The sequence below is a fragment of the Dioscorea cayenensis genome, chromosome 6, assembly GCF_009730915.1.
Source record: "Dioscorea cayenensis subsp. rotundata cultivar TDr96_F1 chromosome 6, TDr96_F1_v2_PseudoChromosome.rev07_lg8_w22 25.fasta, whole genome shotgun sequence".
In the NCBI taxonomy this organism is placed as follows: Eukaryota; Viridiplantae; Streptophyta; class Magnoliopsida; order Dioscoreales; family Dioscoreaceae; genus Dioscorea; species Dioscorea cayenensis.
In genome coordinates, this window is record NC_052476.1 from 17,066,435 (window position 1) to 17,080,226 (window position 13,792).

Consider the following 13,792-nt stretch of genomic DNA (forward strand, 5'->3'; position numbering starts at 1 on the left):
TTTGGAACTTTATTCCTTACAAAAACACTTTTTTTTTTAACTTTATTTTTCAATTTAATCCCATTATTTTATGAAATTATTATATCGCATGACTAACAATTACTCTCTCTCCGTTCCTTTTTTATCTGTAGTGAATAACCGAATCTCACATGTTAGTTATTTCACATAATTTAATAAAAAATTAGTTATCTTTTCAAAATTACCCCTAATTTATATATTCACATTTTTTTAATATTAAATTTCAAAAAAAGAATTTGAATAGAGTGTTAGAGTAACTTTGGAAAAAAAAAATAATAAATGCTTCTTGATGTTAAAAAAAATAACAGATAAAAAGGAATATGGCTTTATAACAGATAAAAAGAAACGGAGGGAGTATTTGATCTATTGATACCGAATCTTTTACAATAAAATATTATTAAACTTGTGAGTACATTCCAGATCTGTATCTCATTAATTTAAAAATTTTAAATAAAAATGTTTGTCATCTAATGTTATAAATAAATAAATAAATAAATATATATATATATATATATATATATAAGAAAAAAACGCATAGTTTTGATTTTTATTTTTTAATAAATAAAATGTTTTTACTTGTATGTTCCAAATAATTTTCAATAAAATTAAAATTATCTGTACATCTTAGAAATTTTCTAAAAATAAAAAAATCATTATTATTATTTTTAATAAATTAGATAAGTTAGACACCACAAACAATATTTACTTGTATGTTCCAAATAATTTTCAATAAAATTGAAATTATCTGTACATCTTAGAAATTTTCTAAAAATAAAAAAATTATTATTATTTTTTTAATAAATTAGATAAGTTAGGCACCACAAACAATATTGTGCGCAGAAGATAAAAATTATGTCACGATAGATCCAAACACTTGGCCCGAATCGACGTGGGTGTTTAATAAAAAAATAAAATAACTTAATTAGATGACAATTATGCATTAAAGGTTCAACACAAGAACAAACAAGCACTCTTTTTTTATAAAATTGGTATAATCACCAAAATAGTTTATATACTTTTTTTTTTCTTTTTTTTGGTCCCTCTACTCATAAATACTCCAGATTAGTCCCTCTATTTTTGAAAAAATGCCCACTTAGTTAGAAATGCTTTCAACTAGTCCCTCTAGTTATGCTATTTTTAAAAATAAAGAGATTAGTTGAGAGCATTTCTAATTAAATGGGTACATTTTCAAAAATAAAAAGGCTAATTAGACGTATTTCTGAATAGAAGGACTAAAAGAGAAGAGAAAGAAAAATATAGGGAATAATTAGAGTATCATACCTATAAAATTATTAATACGATCAAGAAAACATCACATTACATGCCACTTCCCACAAGAAACACGAATAATAATAATAATATTCTAAATACTTAGCACTTAGCATCTGCTGCTCAACCTCTCACTCTCACGGGCGATGCCCATTTTGTGTTCATAACGCATCCTCGCCCAAACAAACAAATTAAAATAAATAAATAACAAAATAAAAAAAGGATCCACTATTTTTTTTAACATCGGCTGTGGTGTTCAACACTTTTCCATGCAGCTAAAGGGAAAGAGATTTCAATAAAACTGAAGGCCAAACATTCTTAAATAAATCAGTTTTGTTTAAAAAAAAAAAACACATAAGAGGAGAGCTTAAGGCTTTGCTTGGGGTGAAGGGTTATGGAGGGTTTGGGAGGGTTTTGGAGGTAAGGGTTATTTGAACCCTTGCTTGGGGTGAGGGGTTGAGAGTGAAGTAAAAGTTTGGGAGGTAAATGGAGGGTTGAAAACACCCCATTTTACCTCCACTTTCTCAACCCTCCAAATTGGAGGGTTGAGGAGGGTTCATATTTTTTTATGACAAGAATGCCCTTAGTAGAATAATATAATGACCGAATAATAAATAGTGTTTTTTCTTAAAATTATTATTTTTTAATTAAAAAATTATTATTTTGTTATTATTGGTTTATATCTCAAAGCGTAAACATCCTATTTTGGTAATATTTTATGATAACAAATATTGGAAGCATAAGACATATCAAGGATATTTTGGTAATATTAGTACCAACCCTTACTTTCCTTTACCTCCAATCCAAACACAAAAAATTAAATAACCTTCCTTTATTTTACTCTTACCCCAAGCATGATATAAGTTCAATCCTTACCTTCCCTTCCTTTACCTTACCTTACCTTACTTTATGAACCTTCCCCAAACTCCATCCAAGCAAGGCCTAAGCCTTAAGACCTATACACAATGTGTTGGCCCAATCCAATTCTTGGCCCAATCCAATTCTTGGCCCAAACCAATTATCATACTCCACCAACATGGAAGGGTTCATTTCTATCATGACTTGGTGATAGGTGCAGAGAGTTAGTGGGGGAATATTTTATATTATTTGGGGTTAAGTGTCACCTATAAGTTGGAACCAGAGTATTCCCTGGTTCCAGAACCAGGGGAGATGAGTTCATCAATGTGAGCCTTTGGATCAAAATGATCCTAGCCCTTGGTTTGTTAAGTGAAGAGCTATATAAACCCCCATGACAATTGTAAAGACACACAAATGAGAATGAGGAAATTAGAGAGAAAGAAGAAGGGTGAGAAGTGTGAGAAAATATTCTGAGAGTTAGTCTATTCTTCTAATATAAGAAAGGATACTTGTTTTCTCCTTATTATTAGAGAGAGTTTGTAATTCCTGAAATTTTTCCTACTTAGTAAATTTCTTCTATCCTTGCCCGTGGTTTTTACCCTAATTATTTAGGGGTTTTCCATGTGATATCTTTGTGTTCTTTATTTTTCAGCATTATTCTTATTTATTTTGTTGTGATACTGCTATATTCGGTCCTAAATTTCCCACAAGTGGTACCAGAGCCAGGCTTAAGGTGTGTATATATATCTACTTATCATATGCTCTGTGGCTGCCACTAATAGTGGATCCTCCACATCAGAAAATAAGTTAGATTATTATTCACCCTTTGTAGGAACTGGTTACTGCCTTTGAAGCAGTCTGTGATAAAGCAATGGCAGCAAAGTATGATATTGAAAAATTCAACGGGAGTAATTTCTCACTATGAAAGCTAAAGATGAAGGCAATCCTGAGGAAGGACAACCGCTTGACGGTCATCATTGAAAGGCCTACTAAGGTCAAAGATGACAAGTGGAACGAGATGGACAGGAACGCCGTTGCCAACCTTCATCTGGCTCTCGCTGATGGAGTTCTATCAAGCATAGCGGAGAAGAATACGTCAAAGGAGATCTGGGATCATCTCACTACATTGTACGAGGCTAAATCACTCCATAACAAAATTTTCCTTATGAGGAGACTCTATACTTTATGTATAGCAGAATCTACTTCAGTGACAGAGCACATGAACACACTAAACACTCTATTTTCCCAACACACATCATTGGGACATACAATAAAGTCAGGTGAACGTGCGAAAATTCTACTCCAAAGTCTACCAGATTCATATGATCAACTCGTCATCAACTTAACAAACAATGTCCCCACGGACAGTCTAGTCTTTGACAACATTGCAGCTACTGTTCTGGAGGAAGAGAGTCACCGCAAGAATAAGGAAGACAAGTTAGCAAGTTCACAACAAGTAGAGGCCTTGACAGTGACGAAAGGAAGACCAACAGAACGTGGATCTAGTGGGAGCTACAATCATGGTAGATCAAAATCAAGAAGTAAGAAGACTTTCAAGTGCTACCACTATGGCAAGAAAGGTTACTTGAAGAAGGATTGTTGGAGTCTAAATAAAAAAGGATTCCAATCCTCATGGTGTGTGAAGCAACAACTACATCAGGTAAAAGATTTGCTAATGTATGGCTTCTTGATTCAGCAGCCACTTTTCACATTACCTCCCGAAAAGAATGGCTCCATCACTATGAACCTATCTCTGGGGGATTTATGTACAGCTGCAACGATCAAGCTTTAAAGATTGTTGGCATTGGCACCATCAAACTGAAATGTATGATGGCACGATTCAGACTATACAAGAAGTCCGACATGTGGAGGGCCTCAAGAAGAATTTGTTGCCTATAGGACAACTTGATGATCTTGGCTGCAAAATTGAAGTCCAGAACAAGATCATGAAGGTAATTCGAGGAGTGCTTGTATGCATGAATGGAGAAAAGATAGCTGCAAATTTATACATACTGAAAGGAGAAACTTTGCAAGAAGGAGAAGCTTCAGTTGCCACAAATGGTCCAATTGAAAGATGCACAATGACATGGCACAGGAAACTTGGACACATGTCAGAGCAAGGAATGAAGATTCTTACAGAAATGAATCTACTTCATGGTCTCACAAAGGTAACATTACACTTTTGTGAACATTGCATTGTGAGTAAGCAACATCGACTGAAGTTCAGCACATCTAATTCAAGAAGTAAATCAATTCTAGAATTGGTTCAATCTGATGTGTGGCAAGCACCAGTTACATCCTTGAGAGGAGCAAATTACTTTGTATCATTTATTGATGATTATTCCAGAAGATGTTGGGTGTACCCTATCAAGAGGAAGTCTGATGTGTTTCAAGTCTTCAAATTCTACAAAGTGCGGCTGGAACTTGAATCTGGGGAAAAGATCAAGTGCTTGAGGACTGATAATGGAGGAGAATACACTGGCAAAGAATTTGATGGATTCTGTAAGCAAGAAGGCATAAAAAAGCAGTTCACTACAACATACACTCCTCAACAAAATGGAGTGGCAAAGTGGATGAACATAACTCTGTTGGAAAGAACAAGAGCCATGATGGGAGTTGCAGGCTTAGACAAGAAGTTCCGGGCAGAAGCAGTCAGCACCGCCTGTTATGTGGTAAATAGGGCTCCATCAACTGCAATCGAGTTGAAGACACCAATGGAGATGTGGACTAGTAAGTCAGTTAATTATTCAAACCTTCATATATTTGGAAGTCCTGTATATGTAATGTACAATACCCAAGAAACTATAAAGCTGGATCCAAAATCCAGAAAATGTATGTTTCTAGGATATGCTAATGGTGTTAAGGGATACCGCCTGTGGGATCCCACTGCCCATAAGGTTGTAATCAGCAGGGATGTTATCTTCATAGAAGATAAAGAACAAGAGCAAGTAGATGGTGAAAGCACTTCAAAAGAAAGCATAGAGACTACAATAGTACAGGTAGAAAAAGAAGTTGAAGCTACACCAGAGCACGAGGTACAAGAGCCAGGTGAATATAAAGTTCCAGAAGTTTGGCCGTCAACTCGTACAAGAAAGGCACCAAGTTGGCATTCTGACTATATTATGGAGGGTAATATTGCTTACTGTCTTCTAACTGAGGATGGAGAGCCATCAACTCTTCAAGAAGCACTGAACAATTTAGATGCGTCTCAGTGGATGGCAGCAATGGAAGAAGAAATTGAAGCTCTTCATAAAAATAGGACATGGGAACTGGTGTCACTACCACAAGGGCGAAAGCTCATTGGCAACAAGTGGGTTTACAAGATCAAGCGCAATAGTGATGATTAAGTAGATCATTGTCGTGCAAGATTAGTGGTAAAAGGATATGGTCAAAAGGAAGGTATTAACTTCAATGAAATATTTTCACCTGTAGTTTGACTCACAACAGTTCGAGTAGTCCTAGCAATGAGTGCTACATTTGACTTGCAGCTTGAGCAGTTAGATGTCAAAATTGCATTTCTTCATGGAGATCTTGAAGAAGAAATTTACATGCTCCAACCAGAAGGATTTGAAGAAAAAGGTAAAGAGAACTTGTTTTATAGGTTGAACAAATCTCTGTACAGTCTAAAGCAGGCGCCAAGATGTTGGTACAAGAGATTTGATTACTTCATCATGAGCCTTGGATACAACAGATTCAATACAGACCCTTGTGCATATTTCAAGAGGTTTGAAGAAGAAGATTTCATCTTCTTGTTGCTGTACGTTGACGACATATTGGTAGCAGGCCCCAACAAAGATCGTATCAAGGAGTTGAAGGCACAATTGGCTAGGGAGTTTGAAATGAAGGACTTGGGACCGGAAAACAAGATTCTAGGGATGCAAATTCACCGAGACAGAAATAATAGGAAGATTTGACTTTCTCAGAAAACTTATCTGAAGAAGATCTTACGACGCTTCAACATGCAAGACTGTAAGCCAATTTCTATCCCCACTTCCTGTTAATTTCAAGTTATCCTTAAGTATATGTCCTAGCAGTGAAGAAGAGAGGATGGAGATATCTCAAGTACCGTATGCATCAGTGGTCGGAAGCCTAATGTTCGCTATGATCTGTATAAGACCAGACATTGCACATACAATAGGAGTGGTAAATCGGTACATGGCAAATCCTGGTTGAGAGCATTAGAATATTGTTAAGAAGATTCTCAGATACATAAAGAGAACCTTAGATGTTGTATTATGTTATGGGGGATCAGACTTTACTGTCAGTGGATATGTTGATGCTGATTATGTAGGATATTTTGATAAAAGCAAATCCATTATTGGATATGTGTTCACACTAGTAGAAGGAGCTGTGAGCTGGGTTTCAAAACTACAGTCAATCGTGGCTACATCAACGACAGAAGCAGAGTATTTGGCTACTACACAAGCCAGCAAAGAAGCAGTGTGGTTGAAGATGGTGTTGGAAGAACTCAGGTATAAACAAGAGAATATCACTCTATATTGTGACAACAGAGTGCATTGCATCTTGCAAGGAATCCAGCATTTTATTCAAAGACAAAACATATCAGAGTTCAGTACCACTTCGTTCGTGAGAAAGTAGAAGAAGATATAGTGGACATGCAAAAGATTCATACCAAGGATAGCCTAGCAAATTTCATAACAAAAGCAATCAACGCTAACAGATTCATATGGTGCCGATCCTCTTATGGCCTGACAGTGACATAAGCAACATCGAATGGTAAGGTTGAAAGAATGGTGTGAAGATCTGATTGTCTTCAAATCAAATCTTCAAGTGGGAGAATTGTTGGCCCAAACTAATTCTTGGCCCAAACCAATTGTCATACTCCACCAACATGGAAGGGCAAGGATGACATTTCTTCATTTCTGTCATGACTTGGTGGTAGGTGAAGAGAGTTAGTGGGGGAATATTTTATATTATTTGGGGTTAGGTGCCACCTACCCCATCAATGTGAGCCTTTGGATCTAAATGATCATAGCCCTTGGTTTGTTAGGTGAAGGGCTATATAAACCTCCAATGATAATTGTAAAGACACACAAGTGAGAGTGAGAAAATTAGAGAGAAAAAAGAAGGGTGAGAAGTGTGAGAAAATATTCTGAGAGTTAGTCTATTCTCCTAGTATAAGAGGATACTGGTTTTCTCCTTATTATTAGAGAGAGTTTGTAACTCCTGAAATTTTTCCCACTTAGTAAATTTCTTCAATCTTTGCCCTTGGTTTTTACCCTAATTATTTAGGGGTTTTCCACGTAATATCTTTGTGTTCTTTATTTTTCAGCATTATTCTTATTTATTTTGCCGCAATACTGCTATATTCGGTCCTACATTTCCCCACACAATGATCAATAGAGAATTCTGGAAGAATATTTATAACCAGAAACTAACAGCCCATTCCAAAAAATCCAATGAATGTAAAATGTTAAATTTAACACCCCCCCTCAAACTCAATATGGGAGAGAAGAAACCAGGTTGAGTTTGGAGACCAATTCACGGAAGTGATTTGGTAAATGTGACTTAGTGAAGAGATCTGCAATATGTGCATTGAAAGGAGTTGACTCAAGATGTAAAGTCCCACAAAGGAGATGTTGACTTATAAAGTGATAATCAATTTCAATATGTTTGGTTTGTTAATGGAAGATATCATTATGTTCAATTTGAATGGCACCATGATTGTCACAAAGAAGAGTTGTTGCATATGAAAGAGGAACACCGAGGTCTTGAAGCAACCATCGCAACCACACAAGCTTTGAGGAAGTGTCAGCAAGAGCTTGATATTCAACTTCAATACTGGATCGAGCAACAAAAGTTTGCTTTTTTGCTTTTCTATGAGATAAGTGAGTGCCCTAAAAAGAAACAATTACCACTAGTGAATCTTCGATCAGTGGGATCACCGGCCCAGTCAAAATCAGAATATACTCGTAATTCTATAGGTGAATGAGAAGAGTAATGAAGACCATGAAACAAGGTTCCTTTGACATAGTAAAGAATGTGAAGTATAGTTGCATAATGAGTACTCCTGGTTGCAGCCATAAATTGACTAACTACATGTACTAGATGAGCTATATTAGGGCGAGTCACTATGAGGTAGATAAGGCTCCCAACTAACAATTGATAAAGAGTGGGATTATCTAAAGCCTTACCATCTAATGGTGTAAATTTTTTATTTGCTTCAAGAGTAGTTGAAATAATTTCAGCATCAGTGAACCCTGTTCGAGATAAAAGATCTGTAGTATATTTTGCTTGAGAAAGAAAATAAACAATATCATCAGAAGTAACCTCTAGTCCAAGAAAATAAGTAAGATGACCAAGATCTTTCATCTCGAATTGTTAGCCAAATAATGCTTGAGTTCAGTGATTCCTTAAAGATCATTTCCAGTTTTAATCATATCATCAACATAAAGCATCAAGAAAATTGATCCATGCTTAGAGTGGTGAATAAAGAGAGCATGATTAAGAACTAGAGTTAAAGCCAAACTGAGTTGCAACAATACTGAACTTGGCAAACCAAGCACGTGGTGCTTGTTTAATACCATACAAGTCTCACCGAAGACGACATTCTTTGTTAGGAGGATGATCATAGCAAAGTGGAGGTAACATGTACACCTCCTTAGTAAGATCTCCATTGAGAAAGGCATTTTCAACATCTATCTAAAAAAGTTGCCAATGTCTAACAATAGCTGTTATAAGTAAGTTGTGAACAAAGGTAATGTGGGTAATAGGAGCAAAAGTTTCTTCATAATCAATGCCATGTTCCTGAGTGAAACCCCTAGCAACTAAACGAGCCTTATAGCATTCAACTGAACCAATAGAATTGATCTTAATTTTGTAAACCCATTTACAACCAACAATTGACTTACCAGCAAGCAAATCAACCAGATCCCAAGTATGTGCCTTATTTAAGGCTTGCAATTCTTCTTCCATTGCTTGCTACCAAAGAGGATTAGAGTAATTATTGGAAAGTATTAGGTTTATGTAAAGAAATAGTAGAAGAACAACAATGATAATCATGGAGATGGGAAGACATTTGACTTACTTTGGTTGAGTGTCTTAAGGGTGCAGAGTTAGACTAGGAGGACCCATACTCAGACTCTTGGGCAAGTTGAACATTATGTGTAAGATCATCAGAAGAGCCATAATCATTGGGTGTGACTGCAATAGGATTGCTAGATGAACTAGCAGATAAGTTACTGCAAGGTAAGGTACTTGAAGATTCATTGGGAAACAAATTAATCGAGGTATCAGTAAAATACAAAACATCTAAATTTGGAATTTGAAAATCAGATAAAGATGAAAAAATTTTGTACTCCCAAAAGGTGACACGACATGAAACTCAAAGTCGTTTTGAAATAGGATCCCAACATTGATAGTCTTTATGCTCAATTCCATAACCAAAGAAACAGCATAAATGAGCTCAAGGCTTAAGTTTGTTGTGCTCATGAGGTTGAAGTTGAACAAAGCATATGCAACCAAAAGTACATAACATATGATAATTAGCTGAGAAATCCTATAGTCATTCATATAGTGAAATATTACCAATAGTAGGTGTACGGATACGATTGATAGTATAGACAACTATGAGAACACCTTATCCCAAAAACATTCAGGGCATTTGATGAGATAAGCAAAGCATGGGCGGAATCCAAGATATGCCTATGTTTGCGTTCTGTATGTCCATTTTGCTCTAAAGTTCCATAGCAAGATCGCTTAATCACAATGCCTGAAGTGAAAGAGAAAGAGCAAGATTAGTTTCTTTGTATTCTATCTTATTATCCAAACGAAAAACTTTTGTAGTGTGGGAAAATTAGGCTTTTACCATGGCGACAAAGTTGGAAATGATTTCAGAGATTTTAGATCGAGTTTTCATAAGATATATCCAAGTGTAATGAGAGTAATCATCAACAAAAATAACAAAATACTTGGAACCTCCCATAGTTTCATGGGGCGAAGGCCCCCAATATCAAAATCCACTAAATAAAAAAGAGCTAAAGAAACACTTGCACTCAAATTAAAAGGAAGAGCATGATGTTTTGTAAGTGTACAAGAAGTGCAATCGAAATTTTCTTCCACTGATCCTAATTTCCCACTGGAAACTAATGATTTTATTCCAGAAGAAGAAGCATGACCAAGACGAGAATGCCAAACTTTAAAAGATGTAGAAGCTTGGAAAGGTTCTTATGAGGAATTCTTAAAGAAACTAGTTCAAACAAGTGTCCTACTTTACGGCCAGTCCCAAGAATCTCTCCCGTCTGAGGATCCTGCACACAACAACCATGATTAGAAAATGTAACATTAAGATCCAACTCAGTCAATTGACCAACAGAGATAAGATTCAAAGACAATTTTGGAACATGAAAAATATCAGACAGATTCAACTTAGAATTACAAATGTTACCAACATAACTGACTGGTAAAGTGGAATTGTCTACAGTGCGAACTATGGGAACACGGCATATCTTATTTTTGGTGGCAAAGACATCATCAGTAGGATTTATATGATTGCAACAACCAGAGTTATAATACTAGGGAATAGGATTACTTGTTGTAGTAGAAAGAACATTAGATGAACTTGTTTTGTCAGTCATTTGTCTGACAAGATTTTCCAAATCATTCAAAGAAATAGTTAAAAACTATAAGGAAGGAGAAGCAATTGATCCTTCAGTGACAGTAGTAGTAGTGCTAACTGGCTTGGGCCCTTGAAAAACATTTCTTGGAATCTGATGACCTAACCCTGTAGCATGTTTTGACTACAAATGATAACACTTAGAAATGAGATAACCAGCCTTTTTATAATACCTACAAACCTTTTTATTAAAAGTCATGGATGATGAAGAAGTAGGAACAGTTGATGATGTTGAAACTCCAACGGCTAGAATATCTGAAGTATGAGTAGAATGCTAAGATTTTAGAGTAGTAAGTCTAGTTTCTTCGGATAAATTTTGTGAGATTACAACATCAAATGAAGATGAAGGCTCCCTATGAAATAATGAACTACGAACTGACTCAAAGTTATTTGTAAGAGCCATACAAAGTTGATAGACTTGCAATCTTCCTTGAGTTTAGCATAATTTTCAGCATCTTCATTGCACTTCCAAGATGGCTCACTCATCGACATTTGTTCCTAAATAGGCTGTATCTAGGATAAAAAAATCATGAACAGACTGGCATGGTTGTTGTTTGAGATGAGCAAGATCACAGAATAATTTACATCCAAGTGCTTAGCCTTTAGTGGAATATTTCCAACCCAAGAAATCCCAAATCTCCTTTGTAGTACCAACCCATCCAAACTGATTTTTGATTTGAGGATGAATAGTATTGTGAAGCCATGTTAGAACTTGATGATTTTTACAATCCCAATCCTCAAATCTATCACAGAATTCATTTTTTCTCATCTTCTTTCTTGACAAGTTTGGTTGTCTCGCCTACAATAAAACACCACAACTTCCTTCCCTTGAGAAAGCTATACATTTCATCAACCCATGACAGATAATTTGAACCATTAAAAACAGTCTAAATGGGTTTAGAAAATTCATATTTTTTCATGAATACAATTTAGAATAACCAGATGCGCAAGTCACCACAATGATGAGTACTTTTGGCAAGATGCAAAATATTCATGCACCAATCTCTTATACAAAAATAAAAAAAAAACAAAGGAGATTTGAAGAAGATGGCCAATTTCATGTAGGGAAAACCCTTGGAGTTTATGAAAGCTGGGTGTTCTTCAAATGTCAAGAAGCTTGATTGAACTTTAAATGGAAAAATTTGAGAAAGCTCATTGAAGATGGAAAAGTTACTAGTATGAAAAAGCCACAAGAAGATCTTCCCAATATGAACTTTGCTCTAGCACCAAGCTAAAAGGAAAGAGATTTCAATGAAACTGAAGGGCAAACCTTCTTGAATAAATCAACCTTTGGTTACAAAAGTCAGGAAAAACATAAGAGGAGAGCTTAAGCCTTAAGGCCTATGTACAATGATCAATAGAGAATCTTGGAAGTTTACAACTAGAAACCAATAAAGCTTGTGGCAGGGGCGGCTCAAGGCTTATAAAGGCCTAAAGCCTAAGCATAAAACATGGTCCTAATTAGTTAATAAGAATTTTTTTAATAAAAAAAACTACAATGTAAAATAAATAATAACAAAATGATAGGCACCACCAACGGTCTTCAGATCAATTAGCACTTGGGTCCTCTGTGAGGTCCTTTTGCAGTCGGTGAGGGATCTATCCAGCAGGGTGAAAGCACAAAGGGGTGGAGATATTAACTCCCAGTTTGTGCAGCCCTTGAGTTCCCTTAAATGGGGTATGCTTGCCATTTATTTGTCAAACAAAAATGATAGACACTAAAACAAACAACAAAAAGCAAATAAAAAGATTATAAAATAAAGCTAGCTCGGAAAGAAGAGCCTTCTTTTACATAAACCTACAATATGCGTCATTCAATTAGGTCGTTCAAAACCTTAGGGTTTTGTCCTATCAGATTAAGCAAGTTTATTTGCCATTAAATTCTGTTGTCTAGGAATGAGATCCGACATAACGTTGGACCAAGTCTTCAGAAGTTGTTTAGCTAACCTGATATCATCTTTGTATCTCCAAAGCACAATTAATTATTCATGTTGGAAAAGATCGGTGAGGCTCAAGTAATCTGACAAAATACAAGTTGATCAAAGGTTCCTTTGGGAACATAGCTTAAGCATCATAGCAATTGCAAATGTTTCATTTTAGGTTTTAGGCTTGAAAAGAAAGCCACTGCTAATGCAGCGATGATTATCACAATCAAGAATTCAATATCAATTAGCAAAAATAAAAACCCCCAAAAAGTAATTAGAATCATGATTTATAATAGAAATTATAAAATATGACCGTTAGTTACTCACACCTACAATTGTTTTTTTTTTTTTGTTGGTTGGGAGAAATAGAGAATAGTTATGCATTGAAGCTACATTTTTTTGTATATAGATTTGTTTGTTGGGAGAAATAGAGAATTAGTTTTGCATTGAAGCTACATTTTTTTGATAAAAGAATTTAAATCGGTACAGTATTAACTAAAAATTTAAGTAAAATCTAATTATACAATAAATAATTATTATGATTACAAGGATAACATTTTAAAGTTAATAATAAAGCTGCAAATTAAATTTATAAGTTATTCTTATAATCATATTGATAAGATTTTAAAAACTATATTGGTTTAAACTTAGATGGTTGCTCAACTATTTTTACCATTGAGCCACCACTGGCTTGTGGAACCCATTTGAAAGAATCCAATGAATGTAAAATATTAAATTTAATATATATATATATATATATATATATAAAGAATATATACTATGTTGACAAGTCAAAGGAAGGAGAGATTTAATCTTTCCATATGTGACACGTCAATTCTATTTGTGTAATTAATTGGTCATTTGTATCAGAATGGTATGCATGACTTGAACTGGAGTATCACAATATATATATATATATATATATATATATCAAAAATAAAACGAATCAAATCCTGCTGAGTACATAAGAAGTATGCTTTTGCTGAATAAAGCTATCATATATGGTTCAGTGCAGATGCAACTAACGTATATATTGTTAGGAAAAAACAGAGAAAAAACACAAAGAGCAATTAAAGAAGAAGAGAAT